Here is a 9367-nt window from a genome sequence, read left to right on the forward strand (position 1 = left end):
AAGGTGCTTCTCCCCGTCACCGGACGTGAGGAGGGACTAGAAACTGAGTTTCTCCTTGAAACAAAGCGTTTCCGAATGGAGGACGCTCCAGGCACTTCTCCTTTTGCGATGCCTGTGGGTGAGAATTATTCTAAATCCACCCACTCCTTCTGCTCATTTCCCCTTGTTACTGTCTGAATCAACAGTGGGCTAGACGCAAGTCAAAACTCAACTTCAAACAGATGCAGCAGTCACAACACCCTGTAATTAATTAGCAGGAAGGTGAGGGGTGTCCTTCCAATATACATTGATGCCGATCGGTGTTTCTTTTTTAAAAAGGAAACATTGCGGATGCACTGAGGTGATTAAAGGCAGTGCTGGGTGAAGAAAATGTTAAAGGACACGTTTCACTGCCTGGTTTCCTGTCTTCAAGACACCTCAAAGCGCTTTGTGGCTGATGAGTGTTTTTTTGAACTTGCTTTTTGTGGTCATTGTAGGAACGGCAGCACCAAATTTGCACACATCAAGCTTCCCACGTATGCGATCAGGGCAGGGGCTTCTCTTTGCGATGGTGGCTGAGACATTGTGTCTTGGTTGGATCGCTCAATTTTCTGCCCTTCAAATATCACCTCTCATATTCATCCCAATAACATCCTCAAAAGAGGGCACCAAGTTGTTTTAAAAGCAAAATGTTCTTTTCATGTTGGCACAGCTGGCAAGGCATGGCCCACCCCAAATTTCATTGGGGTAAGTGCCCTAAAGTACTTCCAAACCAATTGCAAACGTATAGTGCAGCTTCACCCCTGCCTTTCTTTGGTGGCTTGACGAGACTGAATGGCCTGATAGACCATTTCAGAGGACAGTTAAGTGTCATCCATGTTGCTATGGGTCTGGAGTCACATGTCGGCCAGACCAAGTGAGGATGGCACATTTCCTACCCAAATGAGCATGAGTGAACCAGATAAGCTTTTAACAGAAATCTGATACTTTCATAGAGTTGTACAGCATGCAAACACATCCTCTGACCCAACTAGCCTATGCTGACCATGTTCCCAAGCTAAATTAGCCCCACTTGCCTGCATTTGACCCATATCCTTCCAAACCTTTCGGATCCATGTACTTACCGAAATGCCTTTTAAGTATTATAACAGGACCTGCAGCCACCATTTCCCCTGAGTAATTCATACCACACACAAACCATTCCCTGGGTGATAAAAGTTGCCCCTTTGTAAAAGTTGCATTCTTTTTAAAACTTTCTCCACTCATCGAGTATGGCCTCTGGTTTTGACTCTCCCACCCTAGGGAATAGACCCTTGCTTTTGACCTTACCAATGCTCCTCATGATTTTATAAACCTCCATAAGGTCATGCCTTAACCTCCCACACTCCAGTGAAAAATGTCCCAGCCTTTTTTTGTCACTCAAACCCTGTATTCCTAGCAACGTCCTGGTAAATCTTTGAGCCCTCTCTGGCTAGTAATATCCTTCCTACAGCAGGGTGACCAGAATTGGACAGAGTACTCCAGAACAGGCCTCACCAGTGTCATGTACAACCTCAAGATAACATCCTAAATTCCTGTACGAGAAAGGTCTGAGCAATGAAGGCAAATGTGCCAAACGCCTTCTTAACCATTCTGTCCACCTGTGATGCAAATTTCAAAGAATTTCATGATCACTAAGGAGAGGGACTTTTTCCCCCCAGATATATCAATCAAATTTGAATTCCCCTGGATTGTCTACACTAACATAATGCAGTTGTTTACTTCTCTTATTTCGCAGAAGCACAGAACCTTTGCATTTGGTCTGCAGTCAGAATCAGTGTGTACCAGAAGTCCCCAGCACAGATAGAACATAGAACAATACAGCGCAGAACAGGCCCTTCGGCCCTCGAAGTTGCGCCGACCTGTGAACTAATCTAGGCCACTCCCCCTATACTATCCCATTATCATCCATCTGCTTATCCAAGAACTGTTTAAATGCCCCTGATGTGGCTGAGTTAACTACATTGGCAGGCAGGGTGTTCCACACCCTTACCACTCTCTGAATAAAGAACCGGCCTCTCTGACATCTGTCTTAAATCTATCACCCCTCAATTCGTAGCTGTGCCCCCTCATACAAGCTGATGTCATCATCCTTGGAAAAAGACTCTCACTATCCACCCTATATAATCTTCTGATCATCTTGTATGTCTCTATTAAATCCCCTCTTAGCATCCTTCTCTCCAATGAGAACAGACCCAAGTCCTTCTGCCTTTCTTCATAGGGCCTGTGCTCCAGACCATGCAACATTCTGGTAAATCTCCTCTGCACCTTTTTCAATGCTTCCACATCCTTCCTGTAATGGGGTGACCAGAACTGCACGCAATATTCCAAGTGAGGCCGCACTAGCGTCTTGTACAGTTGCAACATGACATCACAGCTCCGGAACTCAATCCCTCTACCAATAAAACCTAAAACACCGTAAGCCTTCTTAACAGCACTATCAACCTGGTTGGCAACTTTCAGGGATCTATGTACATGGACACCAAGATCCCTCTGCACATCCAGACTACCAAGAATCTTTCCATTGACCCAGTATTCTGCCTTCCTATTATTCTTTCCAAAGTGAATCACCTCGCATTTATCTGCATTGAACTCCATTTGCCACCTTTCAGCCCAATTCTGCAATTTATCCAAGTGTCTTGGAACATTCCTCCACACCGTCCACCACTCCACCGACTTTAGTGTCGTCTGCAAACTTACTAACCCATCCACCTATGCCTGCGTCCAAGTCATTTATAAAAATGACAAACAGCAGTGGTCCCAAAATAGATCCTTGAGGCACACCACTAGTAACCGGACTCCAGGTTGAATATTTTCCATCAACCACCATTTGCCTTCTTACAGAAAGCCAGTTTCTAATCCAAACTGCTAAATCTCCCTCAATCCCATGCCTCTGCATTTTCTCCAATAGCCTACCATATGGAACCGTATCAAAGGCTTTACTGAAGTCCATGTACAACCACATCAACTGTCCTACCCTCATCCACATGCTTGGTCACCTTCTCAAAAAACTCAATGAGGTTTGTGAGACACAACCTGCCCTTGATGAATCCATGCTGACTATCTCCAATCAAATTGTTTTTTGCTAAACAATTATAAATCTTATCTCTTATAACCCTTTCCAAAACTTTTCCTACAAGGCTCACACGTCTATAATTACCTGGGTCATCTCTACTGCCCTTCTTGAACAAGGGCTCAACATTTGCAATCCTCCAGTCCTCTGGTACTAAACCTGTAGAAAATGAGGACTCAAAGACCAAGGCCAAAGGCTCTGCCACCTCCTCCCTAGCTTCCAGAGAATCCTGGGAAAAATCCCATCCAGCCCAGGGGATTTATCTACCTTCACACATTCTCGACTTGATAACACCTCCTCCTTACTAACCTCAATCCTTTTAATACTAGAAGCCCGTAACTCAGTCTTCTCCTCTGCAATATTCTCCTTTTCCTGAATGAAAACAGATGAGTAATATTCGTTTAGGTCCCCTCCGATCTCCACAGGGTCCACACACAACTTCCCACTTCTGTCTTTGACTGGCCCTATTGCTCCCCTAGTCATCCTCTTATTCCTCACATACCTATAGAAAGCTTTAGGGTTCTCCTTTATTCCACCTGCTAATGTCTGCTCATGTGTCCTCCTTGCTCTTCTTAACTCGCTCTTTAAATCCTTCCTAGCTAATCTGTAACTCTCCATCGCCTCATCTGAATCATCTCGTCTCATCGTCACATAAGCTTCCCTCTTCCGTTTAACAAGAGGTACAATTTCTTTAGTAAACCACGGTTCCCTTACCTTATCACTTCCTCCCTGCCTGACGGGCATACCTATCGAGGACATGCAATATTTATTCGTTAAACCAGCTCCACATTTCGATTGTCGCCATCCCCTGCATTTTGCTACCCATTCTATGCCTCCTAAGTCTTGCCTAATCACATTATAATTCCCCTTTCCCCATCTATAACTCTTGCCTGTGGCATGTTCCTATCCCTTTCCATCGCTAAATTAAACGTAACCAAATTATGGTCACTCACTCCAAAGGGCTCACCTACCACTAAATCAAACACCTGGCCTGGTTCATTACCAAGTACCAGATCCAGTGTGGCCTCCCTTCTTGTCAGCCCTTTGATACACTGTGTTAGAAAACCGTCCTGCACACATTGGACAAAAACTGATCCATCCGACATACTAGAGTTATAGCAATTCCAGTCAATGTTAGGGAACTTAAAGTCTCCCATAATGACCACCTTGTTCCTTTCGCTCCTCCCCAGAATCGTTTTGTCAATCCTCTCCTCCACATCCCTGGAACTTTGCGGAGGCCGATAAAAAACTCCCAGCAGTGTGGCCTCTCCTCTCCTGTTTCTGACCTCAGCCCATACCACCTCAGTAGATGAGTCCTCATCAAAAGTTCTTTCAGCCACCGTTATACTGTCCTTGACTAACAAAGCCACACCTCCCCCTCTTTTACCACCTTCCTTGATCTTAATGAAAGAGCTAAACCGTGGAACCTGCAACATCCATTCCTGACCCTGCTCTATCCACGTCTCCGAAATGGCCACAACATCGAAGTCCCAGGTACCTATTCATGCTGCAAGCTCACGTACCTTATTCCGGATACTCCTGGCGTTGAAGTAGACACACTTCAAACCAGCTTGCTGTCTGCCAGCACATTCCTGTGACAGTGAGATCCTGTCCATGTCCTCCCTACTGTCTTCCTCCTGTGTACTGGAACTACACCTCAGTTTCCCATATCCCTGCTGAGCTAATTTAAATCCACCGGAATAGCACTAGCAAATTTCCCACCTGGGATATTAGTGCCCCTAGATATCAACAACTGGAGGAGGAAGAGAGGTTAAGGTTAAGGTTGTGGCAGAGCAACTTTATGAGACTCCTATTGTCAAACTACTCTCAATTCCTATCTATGAAAGGCACTGAATGACCTACTGTTATTACAGCATTTACTGCATTTATTTCAGGTTCTCAGAATTTGCTTTTTATCTTTGATGGTTACTACATCATGATGGAACTTATGACAGGAGGGCATGTATTTTAAAATCAGCACAGCCTGAGTCATTTTGGAAGGAATAGTGAATTCAATCAGTGGGGGCACCATTTCATGCTTCAAACATGACTGGTAACACACTCCTTATTTCTAGCCGTCACAAGTTCTTGTTTCTGATTCCATGAAGATGGAAGGATGCATCGAGTAAGCCACACACATTAGTAGTATCATGCCAGAGAGGAGAAAGCAAAACTCCACTCAGGCAGTCTGAAACATATTAATGTTTCAATGCGCCATCTCCCTCCACATCCTGGTCTTAGAATCATGTCTGACAGAATTGTTCACGGAAGACAGTGGGAAAATACAGATTTTACAATGGGAACCCTGTTCAAAGGGACAAGAGGAAAATCGTTTGCTGTATAAGCGTGTTGGAATTCAAGAGCGATGGAAGTGTTGACAAACCTTTATAAGTCATGTAAGACTTCAGCCTTTATGTCCAGTTCCATAGACTACACATTAAGATGGGATGTGGAGGGCTTGGTGAGGATGGAGTTAGGGTCAGGTGCATAGTTTACTGAAATGATATCAGGGATGAGGGAGTTCAGTTATCAGACATTGAAGAGAAGAGAAGGAGGAGTTTCACAATGTGGGAGGCAGTTGAGATGCATGATAGAAACCCTACAGTGTGGAAATAGGTAATTTGGCCCATCAAGTCCACCACTACCCTCTGAAGAGCATCCCATTCAGACCCACCCCATACGTATCACCCTGAATTTCCTGTGGCTAACCATGGAACAAGCATATGGATTGAATGGCCTCCTCCCGTGGTTTATCACTCTCTAATTTCAATTTAGTTACTATTTTTTTTTAAAAAATAACTCAAATTTCACCAGGAGCCAGAAAAAAAACGGAAAGGGAAGATTTAAACTTGATGTTGTCTGAAACCAGCCTTTGTGAGTCACACAAAGGAAGAACATGCCTGAGCAACAAAGTCCTCCAGTCACAGGTGGGAATGCACTGATGATGGTCTTATCCGACAATGTCACATTGTTATCGTGGGACATGAAAGTCAGGAAGCAAAGAAAAGATACAATTAAATATTTTTGTGGCATTTTCAGTGTGGAGCAAAAATTTAATTAATTATCCGCTTGCCAAAAGAATCAGGGGAGCTTTGATCTTTGATTTATGATGGCAGTTACTTCTGGAGATGAAAGTGAAATGTATGGTGAAGATGTTCCTTTTTTATGAGATGAACCTTCCATTCATCTGTGTCAAATCAGCTTCTATGATACAGATCTTCACTCTGACAATCTTTGCTTACAATCTCAATTTAATGAATTGTTCTTTCATGCCAGAGGATTTTACTTTGCTTTCAAGCCCCTGCTGTTGATTCTAGGCTGCAATCCACTGTCAGACTCCTGCTTGTTTTTCGTCCTTGATTCCAGACTCTGGTTAGTAGCAGTTTATTGTAAGTGTCTTGACTTCCTGGAAGTAACCTTTAATTGGAAAACTGAACTGGACCCATCATATAAATACCATGATGACAAGGACACGTCACAGGTTTGGAATTCTTCCTTGAATAATTCATCTCCTGATAATTTAAAGCCTGCCTACTTCTGCAGGACACATGTCTAGAACCTGTTTGAATAGTCTCTATTCACCTGAACGATGGCAGTTGCAACCACACACAAGGAGCTCAACACAATCCAGCTTTCTTGATCAACACACCTCTCACCACCTTAAACATTTCCTGCCTTCACCACCAGCACTCAGTAATATATTACCATATATAAGAGTTACTGCACCAACTTGCCATCGTTCTTTGATATGGCAAAATTAGTGACTCCCAAGAAAGACAAGAACAGCAGTCACTTGGGCTCACCACCACCTGTACGTTCCCTCTAAGCCATATTCCATTCTGAATCGGAACTTACCATACTTTCATTCGTCACTTGGTCATAATCCTCAAATGTCCATCCTAACAGCACCGCAGTAGAATCTGCACCACACAGTTTACAGCAGTTCAAACAGGCAGCTCACCACCACTTTCTTCAGCACAACTGGGGATGAGCAACGAATCCTGGTGCAGCTACAACTTCTTAATCTGGGGTGAGAAAGGAAAGTAAAAAAAAACAGAAAAATATGGAAACTGAAATCTTTTTATGCTCCAGGGACCCGATATTTAGGGCTAAATGGAGAGTTTCAAAAAGAAGAATCAGGCAGAAACTATTGGCTTGCTAATGTCCATCAGGGAAGGAAATCTGCCAATCTCACCTGGTACATGTTACTCCAGACCGACTGCAGTGTGGTTGACTCTCAACTGCCCTCTGAAATGGCATATCAAGCCACTCCATTGTATCACTCACAAAAAATCTCCACAAAGAAATGAAACCGGACAGACCACTCGGCATCGACCTAGACACCGGAAAAGACAACAGCAGAAACAGCCCTGTCAAGCCTGCAAAGTTCTCCTTACTCAAATCTTGCGGTTAGTGCCTAAATTAGGAGAGCGGTCTCACAAACTAGTTAAGCAACTGCCTGACACAGTCACACCCACAAAATCGTACCTGACAGACAATGTCCCAGACACCACCATCACCATCCCTTGGATATGTCCTCTCCCATCCTCATGACAGACCCAGCAAAGGTGGCAACACAGTCCAGAGGAAGTTGCCCTGGGCATCCTCAACACTGACCTCAGACCCTGTGAAGTCTCATGGCTTCAGGTTAGATATGGGCAAGGAAAGCTCCCACTGATTACCACATACCGTCCTCCCTCAGCTGATGAATCAGTATTCCCCCAGGTTGAACAATACGTGGAAAAAGCGTTGCAGGTGGCAAAGGCACAAAAAGAACTCCAGGTGTGGGATTTCGATGTCCACCACTAAGAGTGGCTCAGCAAAAACACTACTGATCAAGCTGGTCGCATTCTAAAGGACATAGCTGCTAAAATGAGTCTGCAGTAAGTGTTGAAGGAACCGACACGAGGGAAAATCATTCTTCATCTCATCTTCACCAGTCTGCCTGCTGCAGATGTATCAGTCCATGTCAGTGTCAGAAAGAGTCACCACCACACAGTTTTTATGGACACAAAGTTCTGCCTTCAAACTGAGGATACCATCCATCGTATTGTGTGGCACTATTGTGCTAAATCAAACAGATTTTGAACAGGTCTAGCAACTCAAGACTGAGTATCCATGAGGCACAGTAGGCCATCAATAGCAGGAGAATGGTATTCTAACACAATCTGCAACCTCAAGGCACGGCACACCCCCATTTAACCATTACCTTCATGCTAGGGGATCAACCCTGGTTCAACGGTCAGCGCAGGAGGGTATGCCAGAGAAGCACAAGACGTCTTTGAAAATAAGCTATCAACTAGTGAAGTTGCCAACGGGACTGCTTGTGTGCCAAACAGCATAAGTATCGAGTGACAGACAGAGCTAACCAATCCCACAATCAATGAATCAGATCTAAGCTGTGCAGTCCTGCCACATCCTGTTGTGAATGGTGGTGGACAGTTAAACAACTCATTGGAGGTGGAGGCTTCACAGATATCCTCATCCTCAATGATGGAAGAGCCCAACTCATCAGTGCAAAAGATAAGGCTGAAGGGTTCACAACAATCTCGGACTCCTGCAGTGGTTCCCAGCATCGCAGATTCCAGTCTTCAGCTAATTTGGGTCATTCCGCATGATATCAAGAAATATTTGTAGACACAGGATATTTCAAAGGCTATGGTCCCTGACAAAATTCCAGTAATAATTTTGAAGACCTGTGCTGCAGAACAGGCCAAAATCTTATAGTAGTTTACAACACTGGGAATTATCAGGGTTACCATTGTCCAGAAACTTAAATGGACTTGCCACATAAAAACATTGGCTACAAGGGCAGGTTAGATGCCAAGAATACTGTTGAGATGGTCAAAACCTGAAGACTTGATGGTTTCAATTTCAGTATAATGAATGATAGACCATAGGTGAGGAGCTTGGGGATGCATCGGTTATAACTTTTCTCTTAATTCAGGAGTATTGTCTCTGGATAGGAAAAGGGCAAGTGTCCAACCATTATTTAAGGAAGGAGAAAACTAACTATCTGAGGAGCTGCCAGATTACCACAACTTCCTTACAACAGAGAAACTATTACCAAGTACTGTGTGACTGAACACGAAGAAGTATGATTTGTGATTTACTCATCTTACTAATCTAGTTGACTTGTATTTAAAAACATCATTCATATGATGAAAGGGAGATTGTCATTGAATGTCGTGGAAAACCAGAACACCATAAGATGGGAGCAGAAAGCAAGCCGTTGAACCCATCAAGTCTACTCCACCGTGGGATCGTGGCTAATCT

Source organism: Stegostoma tigrinum, chromosome 40 (assembly GCF_030684315.1).
Source record: "Stegostoma tigrinum isolate sSteTig4 chromosome 40, sSteTig4.hap1, whole genome shotgun sequence".
NCBI lineage: Eukaryota > Metazoa > Chordata > Chondrichthyes > Orectolobiformes > Stegostomatidae > Stegostoma > Stegostoma tigrinum.